Source organism: Lonchura striata, chromosome 11, assembly GCF_050655825.1.
Source record: "Lonchura striata isolate lonStrDom1 chromosome 11, ASM5065582v1, whole genome shotgun sequence".
In the NCBI taxonomy this organism is placed as follows: Eukaryota; Metazoa; Chordata; class Aves; order Passeriformes; family Estrildidae; genus Lonchura; species Lonchura striata.
Genome location: NC_140713.1, coordinates 6,446,129 through 6,472,584, shown reverse-complemented (window position 1 = coordinate 6,472,584; position 26,456 = coordinate 6,446,129). Strand labels below are relative to the sequence as shown.

Sequence of the window (26,456 nt, the reverse complement as noted above, 5' to 3'; positions counted from 1 at the left end):
TCACCTCAGAGCTCAGCCCCTGCCTGAGCTGTGCCAGGAGCACATCAAATTTCAGTCTGTGTGTTAAACAATGCCAATGTTTTCCATGAACTTCCAAGGAAGACAAAGTACCGTCAGAACTCATTCAAAACTTTGAACTTCTGTAGCACCAGAAGAAACAGAGAAATAATACAAAGAATTGCAATTCTTACCAGCTTTTGTCAACCACAAGTACTGGATGTGAAATGTAATTGGCAAGATGAGAGAATTTCAGATAAATTCAGAGATTGCCAAGAATAATAAATAAATAGATGAGTGCCTACTGCAGCACTGTCTTTCTTTTCCCTCTGTCACCAGTCTCTGTTTCCTGCCATCCCTCTTGCACAAAGCTCTTCTTACCACTGCATGTGCAGTTATTGTAAAACATAAGGACAAAATGCCTTTTTAAAATTGGGCCACAACATATATAAAATTAAGTCTTCCATCAAAATTCCTACTTCCCCTAAAAGACCCAGGAATTACACTTACTAAGTGAATTACAGGATTATAAACAGAAACTGATAACTGCAATTATATATGACAGAGAACTTGAAAATTCAAAGGGATATTATATGAGGCTTTCTTTGTATTTCCTTCCCTCCTTTTCCTTGTAATGAAGAAGCTGTTACTGGCAGGAGGAATTAACCACGAGCTGCTTTGGGTGCTTTTAGTCTGTCACTTGGCTTTACACTCAAGAGCTGACACTGGAAGTAAGTCCCTGCTAATAACCCCACGACATATTTTCTGACTACTCTGCTCACTAATCACAACCGTGGGCACTTCCCAAATGCAGTCTGACAGACTTCAGCCTGTCACTGGCACTTGAAATACCAGCTGAACAAAGTCTCTGCTGCACGTGAACTTTGGGGAGAGAAAAACTTTGGTTTTCTCCAGTTTCCATTTGTGAACATCTGAAATGACTGGCACAATTCTCCTCCTCTACTCTGCCCTCAGCAGGCTCCAGCTCTGGAGCCTCCAGCACATGGAGCTGCTGCACCAGGGCCAGAGGAGACCAGCAAATCATCAGGGCTGGAGACCTCTGCTCTGGAGCCAGGCTGGGAGCTGGGCTGGTCCAGCCTGCAGAAAAGAGGCTCCAGGAAGATCTCACTGCCACTGTCCAGTGCTCACAGGGGGCTTATAAAAAGAGAGAGGGGCTTTTTAAATGGGCACATAGTGATGGGACCAAGGGGAATGTTTTTAAGGTAAAAGAGGGAGATTTCGATTTCTATTGGATGTATGAAGGAAATTCTTTACTCTGAGGGTGCTGAGGCTCAGCACAGGTTGCCGGAGAAGCTGTGGCTGCTGCATCCCTGCAAGTGTCCAGGGCCAGGTTGGATGGGAGCCTGCCTGTGGCAGGGGGGTTGGAGCTAGAGGAACACTTCTGCTCTATTCTATGTTGTCTTTGCAGGAAGATTTATTAAAGGGAACACTGTTGACTGCATCACACAGGAAATAGCTGGAAGAGGTAGAAATAGATCTGGAAGTTCTGACTCCTGAAACTTGTCAATCTGCCCTCCTTTTTGTTTCTCTGCATTCAATTCTCATTCAATCACTTAATGTGGTATCAGCTAACGAAGCCAGGCTGGGTTTAGACTTACCCAGGTGTTGAGAAGGGCATGAGACCTTCTGGTGGTGGGCCTAAATCCCCTCATAGCAGCTTCCCCACAGCAGTCCCTGTTGCTGTAGCAAACACTTCCAGGGCAATGGGGGAGCCAGGCAGGGTCCTGGAGCCAGCCCCAACCTGACACTGCATTTTGCAGCAGCTCTCACTGGCACAGATCTTTTTCCCTGTAAACCATGGGTCACAATTTACATCTGGAATAAGTCAGCAGTGTAATTGTGCACTGTTCCACTGGAGGGACAGACTGCTGTGTGCCTGCCCGTGGATGCCATCAGAATACTGTGCCTCACGTGCTGGCACTTTTCCTACCCTGATAGCTTCATGCTCTGATGGAAAACTGACACCAAACTTATGTTCATCATAAATCCTCAAACAGTAGTTTATTATTATTATGCTAGGGAAATGTTCCCACTTACCAGGGCTATCCAAGGATGGATTCTGTGTGAGTCGTTCTGACAGCAACCAATAAAAACGTTCCCAGCTCTGGCTGCAGAGATAAATCTGCACAACAGGCACAGCAGCTGCCACATGAGAAGTGTCCTGGGTTGGCCACAAACTGCTTGAAGAAAGGAAAGTGAGCAGGGACAAGCCCATTAAAGGCAAGGTGGTACAGCCAGAACTGCACACAGAGTGGTTCTACCCCAAAACTTGGCTTGCCATAACCCTGCTGGACTCCCTTTCCACATGTATCTGACAAACTCCCTTCCCTAGCATGTACAAGGAAATCTCTTATCAATTATATTTAATCTTAAAATAATATTAGGAATGTCACGTACCGAGCCTGCAGCAAAGAGATGAGATCACCTGAAAATTTCTCAATATAAAATATTTCTGGGGGTAACAAAGTGCAGTGTCACCTATTTCAAGCTTGATGGTGCAGAATATAAAAAATCAGAGACTATGGTTGTGACATTCACATTCTCTGAACAGAGAGACATAATTCTCTCTCTCAGGGTTTTTTCTCTAGAAAAACACAGAGAGAAGAAAAGAAACCAGTTCTTATCTGTACCTGTGTTTGTACCCATGTAAAATGTAGTATAGAAATTCTTTACCTGTAGAACATTTATTTTTATTATATTACTAAAACAAGGTTTATAATATAAGAAACGTAAACAACAATGTAAAGTATAGACATTGATTAAGATTGGAAAGGCTTTTAGCCATTTAGAAATCTGTGAACAGTTATCTTAAGTTTTTAGATGTTTGCATTCAAAATAGATTCTATCCTTTAAAATGAAAAAACCAAACAAACAGAAATTAAATAGCAAGTATTTCCCCAGGCAGAAAAATTAATGTAGGCTATGGAGTCTCTGGTGGCTAAGAGGGTGCAAATACCATTTGAAGGTTTTTGTGTGGCTTGTGGTGCTCATGACATGTTAGAGCACTTGTGCAGCTGGAAAAAACCCTTCATCCAAAGTTGGCAGCAGTGGTGGATGCACAGTCCCTAGAAAAATGGTTCATAACTTGGGATAGCAACTGGAGCTCCAAAATCCAAAATAAAGTGATACTCCTCTGTCGCTATTTGATACAAAATGAGTACACAGAATCTTGGCAAGTTCAAAAGAAAAAAAGACCCAGTTTTATTCAAACATCTGGTATTCATAGAATTCCAAAGGTGACCGTGGATTGGAAAATGGAATTACCACCTCTCCAACCACACTGGTCCAAAGATCTGTCAATCAATCATTTCTCTCCACCCACAGAGAAATATGTAAACTATTCTATTTATACATGAAATATGTCAACATTATCAGAAGGCTAAAGAGGTTTTATGAGAACTTTAAAACCTATAAAAGAAAACTTAACAATTGTAAAAATCAGGGCAACACTCCCCCTCTTACACGTCTTTAGAAAGGGTTCACTTCTTTTGTTTGCTTTTAGCAAAGCAAACATCCTGAGAGCTGTCCCTGAGCAGCAGCTTCAGAAATTTCCAGCCCCTTCTGGCACAAGCAAGCAAAGCTGGGTGCACACAGAAGGTTCCCAGAGATAATCTTGCCAAACAAGAGCTCCTAATTTCACCTCTCATTTTTTGCATCCTGCCATCACAGCATAGAAGGCAATGCTCTTGGTGCAGCATCTACCCCACTGTGGGCACTCCCATTAAATCCAGGGGGGTGTTCAGAAAAGCAGAATGCTGTTCTGAGCTGGGGCACTGTGTCCTCATTGCTCAGACTGAGCTCACAAGACACCAACTGCACTATTTCAGTTTGTTCCACAGATCTGAGGTTTCAGAAAGGCATCTGTGATATATCTCGTTCTATCACATCTATTTTTTAGTCTGTCTATTTGAACACATGAATAAAAAATGTGCAACAGACTGTCAAATTCATCAGCATTCAGGAAAATAAATAAAATTCACTAATGTGTTTCGGTTTATTTTGACTATTTCACACACCTTTCACCTTGTATATTCATCAGCCTTTCAGCAGCTGCAGGGATCTACAGCTCTGGAAGTCATCCCACTGGTACTAGAGATGCAGTTTATCCTGCAAGTGCTTTAACACTCTGACCTCAACTTGAAGAAATGTGTGTCCACACCTACCTAAATATTGCAGGTGTCATGGTGAATATGAAGCTGGAAGTTAATTTTTTGTTTTCACTTATAACTCTTTTCTTTTCTCTGAAGTTTCACATTAACAATCCAGAGACCTTCCTGTGGATCATTCAATGTTTGAGAAGTTTTATTGCCACTGAACAAGGCTGGAGATTTTCAGACTTGCTAGCAGACTGCACCTGAGCAAGGGAAGCCTGCCCAGGCAGCATCAACCTGGACTGCCTCTGGGGTTTCTTTTGCTCATTTGGTGCCCAGGAATATAAATGCATGGTCTATCACCCCAGCTAATGAAATTTCACAACATCAAAGATCTCTTGGAATTCACAAAAACAAAAGACCAGGAAGGTTGCCTAAGCTGTCACCCTCAAAACTCTGGGCAGCAATTTTTTTTTTCCAAAACAAGTTTTAAAAGAGCACAGTGATGGGGTTTTACAGCCCTTCCCTTGCAGCACACAGAGACAGGAGTTCAGAGTCCAGAGTATCCCTGGCACAGAAACAGCCAAGGACCTTCACAGTGAGCAGAGCCAAGCGCAGGCAGCTCTGCCAGCAGCACTTCCAGGGACACTCCAGCAAAAACAGAGCCTGGCACAAGCTGCCACCACAGGAGTCTAATTAGTGTTTTCCACAGCTTCAGTGACATTTTTGCCAATGTAAATCCAAACATGCTGTATTAATTGTCTTTTCATTAGGACTTTTAATAGCTTCTGAGTGGATAATAAAGGGAAGAGAAAAATATTCATATAATGGGAAATTAACTCCAGAATATCTTGTCATATGGTCGTTGCTAACCATGTGACCACCTTCTTGCTGTGATAGTTTTTTTTTCAACTAAATGAAAAGCATACACAAATGCTGCTCGTTTTTAGAGTCTTTCTAGAATACCATAGGTACCCTAAAATAACAGAATAAAATTAAATTACTAGAATTTTCAGCCACTTCAGGCTCTCCTGAAAGGAAAGGGAAAAAGTTACAGATGTAGGTGCTTTTCAGACTACAATGCCCAATTCTATCCTTTTAGTTTTGGCACCTTTCAAGTCAGGCATTTACCTTTTTCTGAAGGTGTGATAGGCAGCCCCTTTGATCCCTACCTGCTTGCAACATTCCTTTGTGCATTCACAGCATTGTTCTCTATTACAAATACAGGCAAAATTGTAGCTTAAAAAGAAATGAACATTGTGCAGCATAGGGAGTTATGTCAAAGTAGACTGAATAGGTTTTTATTTAATACTGAAGTCTGTGCTTCCTAAAGCTCCTAGCTCAAAACATGGTAATTCAATGGCAAATTAACACAAAGTAACCTCATGTAGTAATGTTGAAAATTAGCATTATACGCCTTCTAGCACACAGAAAAAAAAAAATATATCTTGCTGTAATATATGAGACTTTTCCAGCTCTGATACCCTGGTGATAAATAAAGGAATCCTCAGGTACACACCCAGCAAGCTGTATCACAGCTCAGGCATGGCACACGGGAGCCTGAATGAAACCAACACCTCTGGCAGGGCTGAGATTTGGAGGAAAAAGGAACAGGACTGACTCAGAGTGGAGCACTCAGAGCACTGTTTCAACAAGAAGGAAATGGATTGGTAATTCAGCAATGTAAATCACAAAGAGGAGTGTGGCACAGGCAACAGCAACCTGATCAAGGTATGGGAAACCCTTTAAAGGGTGCCCTGACTGAGAAAACACAGAGGAGTCTGGAGCTCAAAAAGCTTAAGAAACTAAGTTAGCAGCAGAAAAAATCACCAAGGGAAAAACGTATCTTCCACGTCTGCAGATGATCAACAGTGGTTCTTCAGTATGATATTAATATAATTTCCTATAATTTAATATAATTTACCCTGCTGCAAAGACACTGCAATCTGGTGTCCTGTCAAATCCCTCATGTATACCTGCCCACAGAATCCAAAATCTCTTACAAAGCCCTTGGTTTCTAATCTCAAAGAAAGCTCCTGATCTGGAATACAGCCTTTTCCACAGCTCCAATTTGAAACTGCATTTTCTGTCCAGCCCCATTTGGGAGCCATCCCAGCCGATCCAGCCCAGCCCTTCCCTGTGGCTGTCACAGCATCCCTGCCCAGCCACCACTCTGCTGCTCCTCCAGCACTCCCAAAACACAGCAATCATGGCATAAAGTCATGTTTGGCCCCAAAAGGGCAAAAATAGCCAGGCTGTGCTATCAATCCTGTATGTGACTGTGCAGCCTCCAGTGTTTCAGCACCTCACACCATGCACAAGCTCCAGCACACTCTGCTCCTTCCACACACATCATTAAGCCACAGACTGTGCAGGGTTAGACCAGGACAGATCTCTGAAGAACATCATTAGTAATTGCTGATAATATCCCTTTCAACAGGATCTGTGGCAACCTTCTCTTTGGTTAGTTCCCCAGAACCCTTGCATTGATTGCTTTGTATCTTCAAAAAGGAGAAACTACATGTGCAGCTATCACACTATCAGCAAGTAGCTGCTTATCTCTCCTTCTTTTCTTTTTAACTGACTGGCAGTCTTGTTAACTGACCATAAAATTACAGGAGATAGAATTAAAAACATAATCTTATTCCTTATTTGTTTGTAAAATCTGCAAAACCATTTTGTTGCTCATACTTTTGAAGATGGCAGCTCTTGACAGTACTGCCAATAATTTGGCCAGCTTTATTTCTAATTTGAAGTTATTCTGGAATCTCTAATCCCTTATTTGAAATTTCCATTACTCTAGTCACAATTGCCTTGGCAAGAAATTTGTTCACACAGCTCCTGTCTGTTAGTGCCAATCTAGTCAGACACTCCATCAGAAATACCTGCTTTCAGGACAGGAGATGCCTTTGCACACACACATGTGTGCACTCACCCACAGTCAAACCTTTATTAGTTATAGAGTCCCTTGAACCAGTGGCTTTTTCCTGATTTTTTAATAAAAATCAGGATTTTTTGGGGAGTTGTAAGACATTAATGGCAAAGTCAAAATATTTGTCATTCTTCCTTCATTTTTACCTGGCACGTTCTTTTTGGTGAGTAAAAGAGCAAATAGATCTCTGTGATGCCATATGAATCAAACAGCTTGAACTCCAGAAACACCAGTATGTAACTCATCTAATGAATGCTTGAGTACTTTGTGCAGTTTTGGACATCCCAATATAAAACAGGCATTAAGTTTTTGGCATTAAATTATCCAAAGGAGGCCACAGGGATGGCAAGGGGTCTGGAGGAAGGTTTTATGAGGAGCAGCTGAGGGCACTTGGAGTGCTCAGCCTGGAGGAGGCTGAGGTCAGACCCCCTGAGCTCCTCACATCCTCCCAGGGGCAGCCAGGGGCAGGTGCCAACCTCTGCTCTGTGCCCAGGGACAGGAGCAGGGCACGGCTGGGGCTGGGCAGGGCAGGGCAGGCTGGAGATCAGGAAAGGTTCTGCTTCCCCCAGAGGTGCTGGCACTGCCCAGGCTCCCCAGGGAATGGGCACTGGAGGCTGCCAGAGCTCCAGGAGTGCTTGGACAGAACTCCCAGGGATGCCCAGGGTGGGATTGTTGGGGTGTCTGTGCAGGGCCAGGAGCTGGACTGGATGGTTCTGATGGGCCCCTCCCAGCTCAACATATTCTGTCATTCTATGTGCTTTGGTGTGATTTATCCACTTCTAAAAGTATCTCCTGTAGATATCTCACTTTTTTTGCTTTCTTCACACCCCCAGGACTTCCATTCAGGCTGTTCATCCATTCATTCCACCTTCTCTCCAGGATCACAGACTGAGCTTCATATAAAATGCATTACCATCCTTTCAAACTGCACCATGCACTTATTTTTAAAACTGTTGATGAATTCCACCTCTTATGCTGGAAACAAGAGAAAACATCCTTCTTAAGCAAGGTGGCAAATACATAAGTTATAACAAACTAATTATCTGTCATTTCATTCTTGCTTTTTCCATGAAGTTCATTATGGCACTCTACAGAATCACAGATTTTCTTCGATTAATTGATCACTGCTCCAGATAAAGGTATTTACAGGATTATGTCAGTCTTTGTTTAAAGGAGCTTTTGCTCACAGCTCCTTCACCTTGCTCTTGAAAGCCAAAATACATAGCCTTGATTTTTCTTTGACCTATTTCCTTCTTTGGCATAATTTTCAAACATTTCACTGCAGAACTTGTGATCAGCATTACTTTTAGCATCTATAGGGGTTCTGCAGGGGCAAGAGTAGGGTCAAGTCTGTTAATCCTAACATTGATACCCTCACCATCAGACATCCAAGATATTAATGGGATAAAAATGGATATTAATGCCCATAGATAATACTGTTAAAATGTTTATTGCAAATATCATATCTATCTCAAGCCTGCCTCCTCTTCTCCAGTGACACAGCATTGACAGTTGGTTTAATAAGTCATAATCAAGCTCTGTTCCACACATAGGCTCTTTTTGCCAGGACACTCAGCCCAGCAGGTACCTGTACACACTGAAAATTCTCCTTCAGCCTGCATCACATTTAACAAATGCCTTAAAGCAGAATCCTGGGAATAACCTAGCCTTTAATAAATACATGGCTTGCATGATAAACACTACCCTGATTTTTTAAAATTTCCTCTAGAAAGAGCTAAACATTTACTGTTGTTGCTCCATCAGATCTTTGTAAGGTACTGGTGTCATTGTCACCCTGAAGATGAGAATCAATACTTTCAGTATTATTCAGCTGGCAACGTTACCAGAAAATGTTGTAGCATAATCAGGGTGGATGAGAGTGAGCTTAAGATTGTAGTACATGCTCAGAGACATTACAAGGGAGTGTTTCTGTCCCTTCCTGAAGGGCTTTTATTGGATTGCTGAAGGTTTGGGCTGGGGGAGGATCAACACCAAAAAGACAGACACAGCTTAGCACAAGAACACATTTTCCTGGTGAACAGTCAGACAACTGGAAGGTGCAGAGCAGAGCTTCTACACTTGAGCAGAATGCAAACTTTGGCTCCAAGCATCAAATGAGTTCTTTAGTAAAGTGTACTTTCAAATAATTGATCTACTGCACTGTGCGCTTTGAACCTTCATGGTACAGCACACTGGATGTTTATTATTGTAACCATGCTGAAGGAACTAAATCTTTGCATTAAAAAGGGGAAAGAAAGATGCTAGAGAATTTGATTTCCTGTTTAAACAAAACATTTATTCATGCTGAGAGATATATCATATGGCAAACATACATAAGCAATTAATTTGCTAAGCTTTATACTTCCCATCTGAATATATTGCTAAATGGGGAGCTGAGAGAAAGGTCAACATTCATTAGGCAAAAGGAGGGGGGGAGAATTCATCTGATTAAAACATTAGCATAGATAGATAGATAGATGATAGATAGATAGATAGATAGATAGATAGATAGATAGATAGATAGATAGATGATAGATAGATAGATAGATAGATACATACATACATAGATAGATAGATACATAGATACATAGATACATAGATACATAGATACATAGATACATAGATACATAGATACATAGATGACAGGAATCTTGAACCTCAATGCATTCCCAGCCACAAGTTCTTAGGGGTACAAGTCATCCCTGTCAGACATAAAACTGCAGCAATCAAAATGGCAGAGAGTAATTGGTGGGAAGGAAATAACACCAGCTTTGAGGAAAAGGATGGCTTTAGCATAAGTCTTTTCTAAAACTTTGTGATACAGTATTGGAATGCATCATAAATTCCAGAGGCTGTTAAATATATTGCCTGGGAAGAAGATTGTAAAAAACCACAACTGAAGTACAATTACAAAAGCTTTATAAGTTACTGCCCTTCATCTCAGTCACTGCAACTGGTGCAGGCTTTTAAACTCAATAAGGACTCCTGCAGTAAATAAATTTCAATTCAGCATTGCCATGACACAGAGTTTGTCCAAAGGCAGTGGCAGCAGCTCAGCTGAAAATGGCAACACAGGAAAACACCTGGTCACACGGAGCTGCCAGCTCACTTCCTGAGGGGGAGTTTTGCTGTGAGGCAAAGGCAAAAATATTTCAAATCCTCCTGATATTAGACAGAACTTTATAAAAAATATCCTCCCTTACCCAAATCCATCTTCTACTTTATATCTGGTAGGTATCAGCAGACTTAGCTGAAAACACAGAACATAATGGGTATATACAAACTCTGATCATAAAATCTTGGTATTATATTATCTCAATATTCTTTTGTTTCACGGTGGTAAATTTGCTGTTGCTGAAGGAAGCTGGATGTAGATCATAATATTTCCAAAAAGTATTCAGAAACATATTCAGCCTCAACCTTTATTATCTTATTTCTCTGCAGTGAGCAAACTCACCCACAGACTTGTGAATTCTGTTTCTCCATAAGAGACTAGCATCCCAATAGTCCTCACATGCAGAAAAAATTGTATTAATTTCTTTATCCACAGTTCTCCAGCTCTCAGAATCAACCAACAAAACAAACAAAAATTTCCATCTAAATAAATCTCTCCATAAATCCAACCACACAATTGCCTTAATTTAGAGATAAAAAGATAACTGCATTGCAGTTTATGATCACAGATCCAGAGACTAAAATGAGCTCAATAAATAAACAATCTGTGGTTTGCTGCATCCTGCAAACCAGATTCCTCTTCTGCTTAAGGTGTTACCAGGAATATTGTCTATCACAAACCGGATAAATTATCAGCAAAGAGGAAGTTATCCATCTTGCACCTTACAGAAGGAGAAACCAGTAACAGAAATGTGCTGCCTTGGCTGACACTGGTTAAGAACAGTGCCAAGATAATAAAGTGAATTAGAGAAACTGGGCTGATGGTATTGGAAATAAATCAGAGGGGTGGGAGGGCAATGGGCAGGAGCACTGAGTCACAGATTCAGTGTGACTACTCAGACAGCAGTGCTGAAACCCAAAATGAAATCCAGGGAACTGAAGTCTAAATGCAGAATTATTTCCACTGAGGGATTTACTCCCTTAGTTCCTGTCCCCACTCAGAGCTCAGGCTGCAAAGAGCCCCAGACAAGCACAACCTGCAGAGCCTGGCACGGGGCTGTGGCACAGCTGGGCAGGGAGCCCCCAGGCTCTGCAGAAACCCAGGCTGGTTTGAAGGACAGGGCAGCAGCAGGAACCCAAGTGGGGATTTCCTGGGTTCCCCAGTGTCACCAGCCAGGGGCTGTGTGCACATCACACACGGGATGGGACTGAGGAACATGTCTCCAGCTGTTCATCTTCCAGCATCAGCCTCATTCCATGGTTGTGACAGTGGGAAGATGCCAGCAGCTCACATCCCCGGCAGCAAAGAACTCAGTGCTACAACTCACTTTAAAAGCTTTTTGACCAATCACACAAAGCAAAAGCATATTGTGCTTCTGTCCAACCACTTTTAGATCAAACTAGTGGTTGGATAGAACCAAACCCCTCTGATTTTAAGGAATCCCACCTCCAGGAGCAAAAAGGTGAAAGAACCCCAAGGCAGCTGAGGGTGCAGCCTCAGTGTTCAGCTGTAGGGCTCTGCCAGCCCCAGGGCTCCAAGCCTGCCTCAGCCTCTGGATGTGAGACTCTTTCTTTGCTGGTTGCTGTTCTGGGGTGCACACAGAGCTTGGGCAAACAGAAAAATCACCAAAGCAGAGACTGGGGTGCCTCTGGTGAACCTTTCCTGCCGAGAGCAGAGCGAAGCTTCCTCAGCACCTTGGCCAGCTCAGATCCGTGCTTGGATCCAGCTTCATCTCCACTGAGTGCTGTGCTACTTCCAATCAGCTCTTACAGATTAAATTACTGCAAAATACCAGAGTCATTTTCCCTCCTGCATAAAAAATAAGTCCTATTTAATTTACCTCTCATTTGCATAATTGGTAACATTTTTCTTCAGCAATTAGGCTTGTATTTAAATTAATTTCTTCAGACATTAAAAGCTGGACATCCTCTGCAAGCTTGAGATTTTTATTTAAAATATTTGATGGAAGCGAGACAAAACCAGAAAAAACATTTCCTCTAACTTTCAAGATTCAAATCAAAGGTCTTCAAAATTTTCTCTACTTTTTTTTTTTTTTCCAAATTTCTGATAATTACACTTCAATTACCAATACAGCTATGCACAAGTACAAAGCATGGAGCCAAATTTTACCTTTGGATTGGAAAGACTTTGTTTCTCACCAGCATTGGTCTAGAAAGCAGCAATCTCAAGTAACTTCATTTCCATAGTGAATTTCCATCTTATTTGGAGGGATTTTAGATCTATAACAGAGTCTGCCCCATTACATAAAGTTATTCTCTTCAAGTAAATCTCTATCTCCATAATTTACAAATTATGTCAGGACAAAAAGAATGGTTCAGTCAATTGGGAATTACAGCAAGCCATCACTAAAGGTGTTTAATATCCTAAATGCAAAAATTTGAATGCTTTTACTCAGCCCCAGTGTTAATAAAAGACTGTCAGTCAAAATGGGGGTCACAACAATTATGAAAAAATAAATCATGCTTTAAAATATTTATTTCAGCATTTGTTGACATGTAACTACTCAGTGGAATAATAACTGCAAGAGCAGGAACCTGCTATCTGCTGGAAATTTAATCATTAAAGTGCTGCAAACTTCATCACTTATTGATGGTGTAGAACATCTCCACAGCACACAGGACACAGAGCTTCCCACTGAGCGTTGGGAGCAAAAGCAGCTGAGATAGAAAACGAGAATATTCCCTCCCTGCTCCTGAGCAAAAAATGTCCTTTTGGGAGCCCCTGTGCCCCCCAGAGCCCCAGGGCAGGGCCCAGCAGGGATCCAGGGGCTCTCGCATCTCTGCAAACACGGGACACTGAAAGGTTCTTGTGTAAATCACCAGCAGGCACCTGGAGTCTGCAGAGAGAAGAGAAATTTCTCTTTTTGGCTCCTAGGCACAGCCCATCAGAGCAGATCCAAACAGGGACCTTCAATGAAGTTACCAAAAGCATTAAAAGCTTGGGGAGAAATGGAAGAAAATTCAGAGATTCAGCTTTTTGCCTTTTAATGTAGAAAAGAGAGCAGAAGAAGACAGAAAATGAATTGTCTTAATGTAAAACACTTCCTGAGAGGGAGCTTGATGAATGATTTTCTGTGTCTGCTGGGGAGACAAGACAAAATTGGCCTAATTTTCAGTGAAAAGGACTTAGATTGGGATAAATTCTATACATCAAAAGGCAATTAGAACAGAACAGGCAGCTGGCAGAGGTTATGCAAACCCTGTCACTCTTTCCAGGCACAGGTTAGGCAGGACATTTGTCAGGCAGTGCAGGTATCCCCTCCTTCTCTCAGAGCTGCTCCTCCTAAACCTTCCAAGCATGGAAAAACTCTGTGCACATGGAATTTCAGCTTGGCCCAAGGCCTGCCATGTGAGAGAGGAGAGGAAAATGGGGAAGGGAAGGGAAGGGAAGGGAAGGGAAGGGAAGGGAAGGGAAGGGAAGGGAAGGGAAGGGAAGGGAAGGGAAGGGAAGGGAAGGGAAGGGAAGGGAAGGGAAGGGAAGGGAAGGGAAGGGAAGGGAAGGGAAGGGAAGGGAAGGGAAGGGAAGGGAAGGGAAGGGAAGGGAAGGGAAGGGAAGGGAAGGGAAGGGAAGGGAAGGGAAGGGAAGGGAAGGGAAGGGAAGGGAAGGGAAGGGAAGGGAAGGGAAGGGAAGGGAAGGGAAGGGAAGGGAAGGGAAGGGAAGTACTTTTCAGTGTGCATCTGCTTTCCTGATCCCGACTTTCCCTCCATTCCCTTTGGAACAGGCAGGAGGTCCCATCAGGGACAGCCAACATTTGTTCCATGTCCCCCTTTCTGTCCTGCTCAGCCACATCAAGTCCTTAGCTCTGTCTGGAGAAAGAAATGCTGTGGAGAAAAGGAATCTGCAGGATTTCCTTCCTATTAATGAGTGGATGAGCATTTAATGATTCTAAGTCAATTTAAACTGTTTTGAAGAACTGGTTGTTCTTCAAAATCTTCACTCCTAATATTCCTTCTTAAGTGAATACCACAGAAAGAACATTACTCTGCCATATCAGAGTGTCCCAATATCAGACTGCATAGGGCCATTGATGATTCCAGCACAACAGGAATGTCTTCATTTGCCTGGAACTGGTGGAATTTTTAAAATACCTTCAGGAACTGGACTAAGTGCATGTGAAATGTGGTGCTAAACAACCTGGAAATATACAGGAACCTTGGAGGTAGCCAAGTCAGTCCAAACTGAAAGGAAATGAGCAGTTTCATTTCCTTAGCATCCACAGATTTAAAAAGAAAAAGCAAGCAAACAAACAAAAAAACCCCAAACACAAAACCCAAACACCACAACTCACAGGTTCCATCCATCTAGGAATTCAAAGTTAAATGGACAAGCAACAGTTCACCTTGATAGTCAAGAGCAGATCTAAAAAAAAAACCAACCATTTAAGTAGCAGCCCTGTGGGTAGCGACATACAGGGGAATGAAAAGTGATGCCACACAGTGATAGTAAAATTTTTCAAAGTTATATTTTCTAATTTAGTTGCTATGCTCTACATATACTACTGGAACTGTATAAAAAGGGATTGCAGTTTTTCATTCACAGATAAAAATGACTAAAATTTACTTTTCTCATTATCCATTGTCTGAAGAAGGCCATGCTTATGAGGCACAGATAAGAAAGCTCATTTAGAGCTGTTTGTAAGAACTGGGATTTGCACTTGTGTGTTAGGTGATAATTATAGCCACATACTTACCCTGCCACACATAATCTATCATTTGATTATTCCTGTCCACCCACCGAATTTCAGTGATGCCAAATGCCTCTCATTACCAGGGCCCCTGGCCCTGGGGGGCTCTGCAAAGCAGGAGACAGCACGATCATAAGTCGCATCAACAACAGGACGTTCTCTGGTAGATCTTGCTCCCAGCCCCTGCATCTCTAATGAATTGCTTTCATTAAGGACCTCAGAAGCCCGAGGCTATTTAGGAATTCGTAGCTGTCAAATGAGGCTTTGTGACAGAGCAGCCTTGGAGGTGGCCCCGGTGAGCAGAGCAGGGAGGGGACACTGAAAGGACGCTGTGGCTGCAGAGCTGTGGGACATCAGCACTTGGCTCCCCTGAGCTCTCTGCAGCTCCCCAGGCCAGCCCTGGCCCCAGCCCACGCTCACCATCTCCTGCCCAGCTCCCAGCGAGGTGCAGGAGGCAGAAAGTTTGTACAGATCAGGCAAGAGAGGAGCTACCCTGGGTGGGAATGAGTGCAGTGCCCAGAGCAGCTACAGGAGCAGCAGGGCAGGGGCTCTGCTCCCTCAGCCTGGGCACGGCCTCGTGGCACCACTGCCCTCCCTGCCCGTGGCCCTGGCCACCAGTGCCAGCGCTGGCTGAGCTCTGCAGCCCAGAGGAGCCTCTGAGGCAGCCCCTGGAGCAGCTCAGGCCATGGCAAGGCCTCCTGGAGCTGCTCTGACCTGCAGGAGCTGCCACAAACACCCCGGGCTGCACATCAGCCTTCGGAGCAAGGCTTGCAAGCCCTACCACCACTACCAGCTTTCCAAAGGCTCTTCATTTATAGGATAAAGCAGAAGAAGTAGAAATAGATCAGAAACCAAGTAGAAAGCACAAACTAGGGCCATACTGAATTCTGGTGATCAGCACTTCTTTTCCCTTGCTTTATCAGCTTTATCCCTCGCTTTGGACCAGCCCCTGTGGCTTCTCCCCAGATGTGCATCCTGCCTCCCTGTGCCCTGTGAGTTCTCCCACCTGACCCAACAGGCCCTCACTGATCCCTGATCCTCCCCCTGGTGCTCAGACCCATCCCTTGCTAAGCCAAGGTGTGGCCTTCACCCACTGAAGTACTCAGAGTAACCCAGCCTCGAGCCCAGCTGGGTGTGTGAGATACCAGCCCAGGACAGAGGTGCAAAAACAACAGCACAGGAGAAAGCAGTGATCCTGCATGTTCTAAACAGAGTGCACAGACTGACAGAGATACACTGAAATTGCCTCAGTGTCAAGCAGTGTCCATGACCTCTGCATTTCCTAAAGCACTGCAAGCATCCTCTTTAAAAAAAAAAAAAAAAAAAGAGCTTTGAACAGGAAAATATATTGAGAACAGTTCTTCCAAACTTATTTCTTCTAAGCCAAGTCTATTTTAAGTATATCTAGCATGGCCATAACAAATAGCACACAGAGCTGCAGAGCTGAAGTTGTGCTGTCCTTGTGCAGGCAGTACTTTCACATCTGTAAGCACATCTGCACACACAGGCAGAGCACAAACACTGCCAGGGGATGCTTCCCTGAGCACCCCTGGGCTCTCCTCCCACCTGGAGAGATTCTGGAAAAGTGAAAATGCAGCCCAGACACCCTTTCTCAACACAACAAGGAAGATGATGGTTCTTTCTCACCCAATTTTACTGAGCTGCAATTAGGATTAACGATGCCATTTAATCCAAATTTGAGTTCAGCAGGTGTCAAGAGAGGCCAACACCTTCTGGGCAGCAGAGGAAGGGTCAAGTGCTTGGAACAGAACTGCTGCCAAGGGTTGGATTAGGAGCTATCTGCATATTGCTATGTCATCTTTAAAGCTCCATTTTGTTGCTGCTTTAAACATACCCACAGGTGCCAACTGAAGTCCTAGGAATCTTCTATTCTATCTTGAAAAATAATTGGAAAAACTCAGGGAATAGGAGAAAACCCTGCCAGTCTTTTCCTTTTCTAGGTGGCTCTGTCTTCATGCCTTGAACATATGAATCTGTATTTTTCTGACTCAGAAACCTGGTTTTGGATTGATCTTTCTTAGCTTTATCTGGGTTGCTTCTTAGTAAAATCACTATTTCACCTACAATCTACCCAATCCAGTGGAATAATTTCTCTTTTTTTCTGGTGCAGTGGGGTTCTGTTGCTTTTGTCAAGGATTCAGGTTATGGTTCAGCATTTAACTCACTCCTAGAGAATTCTTTGCTGTCATCTGCAGTGACAAGTGGGTGTAGTTTTCATAATCACAACTAAAAACTGTGGCTCAGAAAATAGATGTGTGACTTCAAGCTTTCACAAGGAACATCTTGACATTTAAATCCAATTACCCTTTCTCCTTTCTGATGAAAATATGATACCAACTAGAGGAAAATTCTCCTAGACAAATATATCATATTCTCCAGCTCCTATAAACTTTTGGCACCACTTTTGGTATTACACATTGCATTCTTTATCAGTCATTTTACAAAAATCAAGGGTTAGAAAATGTGTAGTAATTGATAGGTGATGCCAACAAGTCTGTAAAAAAATTATTTGGAAAGTCTTTGCAGAATGATGATCTTCTCCCCAGTTGAAATCATTAACTGCAAAACTGGAATGAACTCCAAGTTAAGACAGACTACTGCTCTTTGTAATAAATTAAACTGTCAATCATTCAAAGCACCTTTAATAACACCCTGGTTCCCTGAGCTCTTAAATTACAGGCTGAATTTCATTTATCAGTCTGCTCTATGTGAAAAAGGATTAATTAAACTCATTCCAGTAATACAGTAAGGCTCTATTTCTCTTAGTAGTACAGAATAATTGACTGGAAATGAATTGAAAAGTGAGTAAGTAATTGTAGTTATTATTCTGATGTAAATATTAGTTCTCTTTTGACATTTCAAAAGATTTAGCAAAGGCACTTTAGTGATAAGACAGATCATTACCCTGGCTAGGAAGAAGAGCTAGCATAGAGAAAGAGAAATTACAATCATTAGTTTAGACACCTAAAAATACTCCTATTATTTGCTTTTTCATATAGTTATGTACCTTAAAGTACATTTTCATTAACTGTTGATCCTGATTTATTATATTAGGTATACTGCAGTAAAGACAATGCATTATATCCTGGTGCTTTGGAAGGAATTCAGAGGTAATGTGAGTTCTGACAGAGGAATGAGTGAGGAGTTTGTCTCAGAGACAGTCATGACTCTGCCAGTGCTATAAAATTCAAATCAACAGATTGCCATTGTGAATGACTAATTTTTATTTAAAAATTATACCAACAGGCACATTGAACAGCAAGCAATCACCTTTTAATTGGACAATCAGATTAGCTCAGACAAGAGACTGCAGCATCCCCAGAATGAACAAAAGATTTGCTGTTCAGCACTGTGGGTAACAGGAGATCACTGAAGCCATTTTCTAAACACAGCATCTCCTGAGACCTGTCTGGAGATCAGGGCCACACACAGAAAATCAGCAGTCCAAAATTCAGCTTCTAAGTCTGCATTCTCATTTTGGGAGCAGCTAGACTGATTTCAGCAATTCTTTGAGAATTGGGTTTTTTTTTTCCAATATACAACAAAAGTAGTTTTTTTAATAACATTCTTGTAAAGCAAAACCTGGGGGAAAAAACCAAACCTGAAGCCTCTGAATCAGGAGGTTTTTCCCCAGGTTTTGCTTCCTTTCTCTTCTCTGCAGTTTTGATTCTCAATCTCTCAACAGAAGATCACAAGAAAACTTCAAAGCAGCTCCAGCAGCCCGGCTCCTGAGCAGGGAGTGAATGGAGCATTTCATTCCCCAGCATGACCCCAGACCTGCTTTGACTGAATCTCAGCACAACTTCTGCATTTTCACTCATTAACATGAAGCCACAGCTTAGACAGATTTTGCTTGCTATTGTTTATTTTCTGCTCCTCTATTTCTTAGGCTAAAACAGGCTGCCTACCTCACAGAACTTGACATAAATATTTCTTCCTCAAGTGCACAACACACAAACCTGCCAAGGAATGCAGATGGTATCTAATTTCTCTGAGAATTTATCTGTTCTTTAGAGATATCCTTTTTCTTTCTTTTTCCCCTCCTTTAATTGAAGAAAACTCTTTGGCAGATTGGAAGAATTTTAATTTTACACATCTTTGAAAGCAGAGCATCATAACCCAGATATTTAGTACGTATTTAGGCTTTCTTGTGGGTTGTGTATAATACAAACAGGTGGATAAATGCAAGTTAGTTTTGAATTATCATAAGGATACCTGAGGGTAAGTGGAACCAGAAAACCATTTAAATCAGTTAATTCAGGGAGTCAATTAGTACATTGAGATGGTGCAATCATTGGTAAAGGGACTGCAACAGAAAGAACATTCTTCATCACTGAAATGTAAATGTAAACACAATGTTTATCAATAGCTCAAAATAGGCAAGACACTATTGAGAATAAATATCTAAACAACAATTAATATATTGAAGTGGATCATTAATTTTTTTCCAGCTACACTTTGAATACCTTCAATGTCAGAGATTTTTGTGTTTCATCCTTACAGGTTTGCTATGAAGTAATGCATTTTATAGATAACAAAGATATTCTGCAACTAGATAGTTAAGTTTGCTCATAATTTGTTGTACATGAAGGTAGCAAATCAATGTGGCCACTGAAGCAAAGTGATTCTTTAAATTAGAAACATATGTGTCTGCAATTTGGGGTTTGGCCCTATCCTCCCTGCCTGACTTGTCACCAATTCTTTGTTTCAATCAGGCACTCAGATATAGCAGTCATCAGACAATTTAAAAGCCTGGCTGAGGAAAATTAAAATAATTCTCTTTTCATTACTTAGTTCCCTCAAAATATGGAAGTAGGCAAAAAGAGAAATAAAAATAGATTACAAGAAAAAAGGATCAGGTTATTGATAAAACTGCTGTAAGACAAATAAGCCATAACATTAAGGGGCAATTGTTTATTACACTCCATGGAAATTTCAATACATTAAGTAAATCTTTCAAAGGGTCATCAAAACCCTGTAAAAATCCACTTATTTGGCAAAAAAATAAGTATCTACTTGAAAGTACCAACTAGAGGATCAGGTTAATTTCAAAAACTTGTATATAAGATCATGAGTTGCATAGAAATATAGATAGCAGATATTGGAAATTAGGCATATTTCTTGTGAAGAACAAGGGGGCAGGGGAGAAGTAAATGCATGGCAATCCCAGAGAAAAATATATCAAAGATGGGCTGAAAAGTAACATGAGACAAATAAAGTCTCATCATGCAGAAAAACAAAGATCAGTGGAAGGGCAACACTTCAGATAAAAGAGACATCACTCCATCAAAATCTCTGGGAAAGATGAGGAAAGAGACTTTCAAATTAGTTTAATTTCTAGGTGACAAAATTTGGCTGATAAAATAAAAATGAACTTCAGTACTTTGCCTGAATCTTCCCAGGCAGATGGTACAGTAGGAAATAAGGGTCAAACTCTCTGATCTATTTGCCTTGGAACATTCACCTGGTTTGCAAAGGAAAAATTCTGCATCCCAAGCTCTGCAAAACTTTCCCAGCATCGTGTCTGCCTTTTCCCAACACTTTAATTGGTAATATCTTGCATCTCCGCAAAGTCGTAATGCCCACTGCAAAAACCATTCAAAATAAAAATCACAGCCTTCAGCCAAATCCTGAGATTTGTTTTTATTGAAATCAACCAATCCAGTAAGAATTGGCACACTTCATAGAATACCCAGGATTAAAGGCCCAGGTTTCTCAAACATCTGAGCAATATTGGATAAGCAGTGGAATTAGGGCATTAAAATGGTAAAGCAGGATTGGAATGCAGCTGCCTGGGAGGGCTGCTGCAGGAGCAGGATGCAGGACTGGCAGATTCTCCACCTGCCTAAGCATAGCTGTAAATTGGTGGTTTCAGGTAAAACCTGTATCTTTATGTCTCAGTTTCCAACTGTGAAGCTTGAGGAAAATCCTCCCCTTTAAGACACTGAGATTTCTCAAGCACTGCTGTGTAATTCCAGGGTGTGTTTGCATCTTCCCAGGCTCCCTGCATCCCTGTTAGCCCCAGCTGAACAGGCACCAGCAGAAACAAAAGGACATGGATTCCATTTGGAAACTGCAACTGAGGAAATGCTGTGAGGTATTCCCAGTGCAGTGACTTCAGGGAAATATCCAGCATGAAATGATGATGAAATATGTGGGTGAGGTTCTTGCTGACCCAGAAAGTCTCAGGCATTTATTCAAAGGGAGCAGGTATAAGAGCATTCTGGTTTTTGTATAAGTTATCATAACATTTAAGCAATATGTGCATCCAATGCTGATCCAAAGTGAATCAGTAGGAAAGCACTCATTAACTTTAGTAGAATTAATATTCAGCCAATTTGATTAAAGCTTTATGGACAATTACAATCTTGGTTATGTGTAACATAGTAGTAGTACTGATGCTTAAATGATCCATAAAGTTCAAACTGTGAACTATCCCAAACTTCCAAATTTTCATGAATTTGAAATTTAGCCTAACAACACCATGAATCTGTGTGTGTTCAGGGCTACTCCTGTGTGTGTGAAGGTGTGAGTGCCTCTGCAGGAGCCCCTTTGGGCTGTGTGTGTGTGCAGGGGGCCCAAGGGCTTCCTTTGCCCACTGCTGCACACACAGATCAGCTCCAAACTCCAGATCAGCTGAGCTCAGCTCAGATTGCACAGAGCTTTGCACTCCAGTGTTGCATTAATGGCATTGTTAAGGTTGATCACATTGTTTGAAATTTTCATTGCATAAAGGATTCAGGAGAATATTTAGACTGCAGTCAAAAGCAGAGGTTCAGCAATGCCTGGCAGGCTTCTCTCTTTTGTAGTGGCATTTTGTGATCTTCATTCTAGTGACACCTCATTACCAAACAGGCAGCACTGCTACTTTAAATTGCACCAAGCTCCTGGTTATGGGGGTTTTTCATCCAGCTGCTGTGTACATGCACAGGAGAGGGGAGAGCTCTTCTGTATCCAGCTTTCAGTTCTTTCTGTCATCCCCCTTCTTGTGCCACAGTTGACTGACACACTCTTGCCTCTGTCCCCAAAGCAGCCCATCACACCCTTCTCATTTAATGTTACACCCTTCCCCTACTGTCTCTAACAACACAGCAATATTATAAACTGCTTCATTCAAACCAAAAAGAAAGCACCCTTTTTCCTTTAACCTTCAAAAAAAATGTGAGTCAAACGCATTTCTAGGACAATGACTCATTTAGATTCTGCCTTCAAAGTTCAATTTTATATGTGCCTTTTGAAAATTGAATGCCAGGATCCTGCCAGGAAGTAAAGGGCATCATTTCCTGGGGTTCGAGAAGGCCAATCCCCCTTTACAGAAATCATTTTGTTATTTCCTAGCACAGATCTGAACTGTTCAAGTCAGGATTAAATTAGTTTCTAGCTCAGCATGCACCATTTTCTTTCAGGAAATATCCAGGCAAAGGCATCTAATCCCAGATCCTCTGTCCATGTGGTCCCAGGCACTGTGGGGAGCATTCCCAGCCTGTGTTCCTGCTCGTGTGCTAAATCAACTCCTCTGCAAACCCAGCAACCCAGACTGGGCTCATCCCAACCACCTCCCCTTCTTCATCTTCCCTTATGAGAGTTTCCCAACATTTTAATGTTGCTTCATCTTCCAGGGGACATCAATAGCTGACCTGGTGTCAGGCAGGCGGCAAACACACAAACCCTGCAAGAGAGCTGCTTTGCTACTCCCCAAGAAAGGAGGAATATTAATGACTGCTCTCTTCCATTCTCCTATACATCCTGGAATATTTCTTCCCATTTGCAAATGTGCAACAGTCCATCATTGAACTAATATTCTTTAATTATGGTCCTGGTGCTGGATACTACATCAAATTATGAGCATATTAAAATCCTGCTGTTCTGCCTACTGTGACACACAAAACCAAGTTCATTTTCGCAGAACTTCAAGCATCATGATGCACTCAAGTCATTCACAAGCACAACAGATGCCTTGATTGAATTGCTTTCTAGTTATTCTTAGAAAAAACTTTAAATTATAATGATTCATGCCTAATTGCCATGAAAAAAAGTCTTTCAACAACTTCCAGAAGAAAACATATAAAGCTTTTGTCTGTGCTCAAGAATCGACTTGAAAACAGAAAATAAATAAACACAAAATTAATCTTAAAATTGTATTTCACAGTCATGTTTAAAAGCTCTGGAATTCTACTACTGATAAAAATGAGCTGCAAAACTTGTTAGCAGATAGAATTAAAAATTCTAATTAGGATGGAACATCACATTAGTTGAGCAATTTCAATCTCCAAGTGGTCTCTAGGAAGTGTTATTTTAAGAAGCTGTACCCAGCCCTCAGGCCCTCTGGAGCTGCAGCTCAGAGGTCAGCACACAATTCAAATGTCACCTGCTGTCTCCAGCTCCACACTGACACCACAAAGCTGATTTGTTTCAACTGAAACCACATTTGCTGAGAAGGAACTGGCAAAATGGGTATCAAATGCAGTGCAAAGCTCAGCTGTACACCTAATTATTTATAGGTATGAACAAATCTGCTAGCAAGACATCTAAATCTCCTTTCCTCCCTCCTCACAATATATGGCACACACGAGGCACATGTGCAGTAACTGTTCACACAAAACCAGACTCTACAAACCCAGTGGCATTTTTTTAAATTCAAAAGCTAAATCCTGCTCCTTGGAGACCAAGATGTCATCGAGTTTAGTTTGCCACTATTATTGGCCAAGTATTTCCTCCTCCCAGCAGGGCTGAGATACACCCAGAGAGTTCTGAGGGTTCTGCAGACTGAAGAGAGAAGTCTGTGCTGTTGCTTTTCAGGTCTGGGGAGATGAAGGCATGTTTCACAGTGTTGTTACAGCACTTCTGAAAATTTAATTTAACATTTTGACTCCTCATACACATACGTGGAATCTGATCATCCAGATGGCAGAAAAACTCCTTTATATACAGAGTCACAAGGGGGGGCTGGGGTTTGGGGGTTTTTTTGACTCCACATGAAAAGGAAACACAGCCTCCTTTCATGGGTTTAACATAAATTAAATATAGCTAGATCTCTGTGCTGACTGCAGTGTGCTACATGGTCATTTCTTTTCAGCATGTAACTCCCTGATTTCCTTTGAGTCCATTTAGCAGTCTATTACATTAAGGCAGGGAAATGCATCACTCTGGTAATTATTCTGTTTACACTCCCACTAAACCACACAGCCTCAACCACAAGATGAATAAAGATTATTTCCCAGGTTAATAAGGGTTACACCCATGACAAAAAGCACCTTCAGATCAATTCTGTGCATGTCTGCTGCTGCAGCTCAGGAATTGCACTGCTGGTCATGCCCCAGAGAAACACTGATCAATGCTACATGCAGCCTTCACCTATGTCTGCCTTTCTCAAGTTTTTGTCATTCTCTGCTGGTTTTGATGCAGCCCAAGAGGAAAAGTTGGGTCCTGTGAGTTATTTGGATGTTTAATGAACATCCTTTAAAAAGTTTGTTCTCTACACAAAATAGGTTTTAAACTGTGGGAGCAATACAAAGTGAAAGGACTAATCTCAATTTTAACTAATCATGTTTTCTTCAAGGGACATTCAGGATTTAGATGTACAGGACATTAAAGGACCACCAGTTATCTTTCTCCAGGATCTCTCTGTTTTATGATTTTTTTTTGTAGTTAATTACTGAGGAGATTGTCTATCCTCTCCAGGCTGATGTGGAAAACTGCAGAAGGTGCTGAAAGGCTGTCAGCAATCACCTGAATCCTCATAAATGCCCTCAATGGTAATTAGCCAAGTTGAAGTAATTTCCAATTCAAGGCATTAAAGTTAAAACTAAACTACTAGAGTGACTTTACAGGAGTTTTTGTGTGACTGGGACTCTGATAAGGAATAAAAACTCTTATGACTGCACCTATTTTTTTTCCATGAATTTACAGGAACATGTAGCAAGTTTGAAGAACCAGGGTTCAGTGGTTGCAAGAGGAGCCTGAACACTTCTCTGAATTTGCTTCATATCAAGTAACTGACACTGTTTAATAGAGTTACAAGTTACAACCTGGTCTCAAAGTCTCAATAGGAATTATACATAGCTGTCTCACAGAAATCCTCCTGAACAAGTACTTTAAAATATTGGCATTTGCAGTTCCTTGTGCTATTTCTAAAAGTCATTGTCTGAACTACTAGCAGGAGAAACTGGAGAACCCAAAATTGAAGGATGATAACTGTGCTAGAGAGATACTCACACAGCAAAGTTCAGGCCCACATGCTGGATTTCCCAAAACTCGTGGGAGAGCAAAGGGCTGCAGGAAGCTCCAGGGACCCATGAGAAAAGGGGATTCTCTGGGAGGTGCCCTGGGCACAGCCCCTGCTCCAGCCACGGCTGCTGTGTGCCAGCAGAGCTGCAAAGGCTGCTGGGCCAAAACCCTGCCAGTCCCCCTTCAGCTGGAGCTGCTGCTTTTCCTTTCTTCCAGCCAAATCCCTCACACACCAAGCCTTCCACAAATAAAGCAAAGGTTTTTCAAAGGAAGTTTCTTATCCATAGATTGCTTTTTGCATGGTCAGTTTGTTGATACTCTCAGTGCTTGGAGGCTTCCTAGAGAGGAAACCAGGCTGCTCCTTCCTCAGGAGATAACAAGGCTCTTTATCACTGCAAAGAGCTTGTCTGACACCAGCCCTGCTGTCCCTGTCCCATCCCTGTCCTGTCCTGTCCCTGTCCCATCCCTGTCCCTGTCCCTGTCCCATCCCTGTCCCTGTCCCATCCCTGTCCCTGTCCCATCCCTGTCCCATCCCTGTCCCTGGCTGGGCACTGCTGCCAGCCAAGCCGTGCTGCTGATTCCCGGGGTGCCCAGGCCTGGGTGCTGCTGCAGCCCCAGCACCAGGAAAGGGAATTCTGTTACAGGAACTATTCCATCAGTGGGGCTTCTCCAGTGGCAGAGGAAACAGAACAAAGTTAATCAGAGAGAAGAGAATCTAGCCTCAAATATGCATAGTACAGAGAGATGAAAGAGGACAGAATAATGCAAAACATTCAAATGCGAACAAAATAAGAGAGGCATGCTGAAAAAGGGGTCAGGAACTGTGTGAAGGAGGGCATGGAGGCCAGAGGGTAAAAAGTGATTAGCTGTTAATACACAAGCAGATCTGAAATGGTGAGGTAATTGTCTTAGGAAGCAAGAGGAACTTAAAACAGACATGCAATAATGGCACCGAGTACAAAAAAAACCTTTGAAATTTTTTCTTAAGAGAGCTTTTTACAATAAAAAGAACTAGAAAGGGAATGAAGCTGTGATGGGAAAAATAATTCAGAAATTGCAAAAGGCATACAAGCAAGGGGGAAGACACAAGAACAGATCTAAACGTGCAGTGCATTTAACATCAGCTGCCCAGCATCTGCAATGTCACACTATTGATGTTTGGTGTCCTGGAGCTTTCCTTTTAAACTGAGAGGGAAATCAATTGAACCTCAAATAGCAAAATTTGGGCTCTCTGAAACATGCTTCTAGGCACCACCTTTTGGTAAAATTCTTGTAGAAAATGAACAGCAGACAGGTTATTTAAATCATGATCACACTGAAATGAGCAAGGAAAGACAGTTTCAGAAC

General features: G+C 42.0%; 1 protein-coding gene and 1 non-coding gene across 5 annotated transcripts in view; one reads left to right on the top strand and one right to left on the bottom strand.

Annotated features, from left to right (window-relative positions):
* Nucleotides 1-26,456, top strand: part of CHST8 (carbohydrate sulfotransferase 8) — a 180,798-nt gene that overhangs the window by 102,657 nt on the left and 51,685 nt on the right. The gene's annotated exons all lie outside the window — the stretch shown is intronic.
* Nucleotides 12,888-13,020, bottom strand: LOC116184070 (small nucleolar RNA SNORA17). The gene has a single exon (XR_004148799.1). It is a non-coding gene; the product is annotated as a small nucleolar RNA SNORA17 (small nucleolar RNA).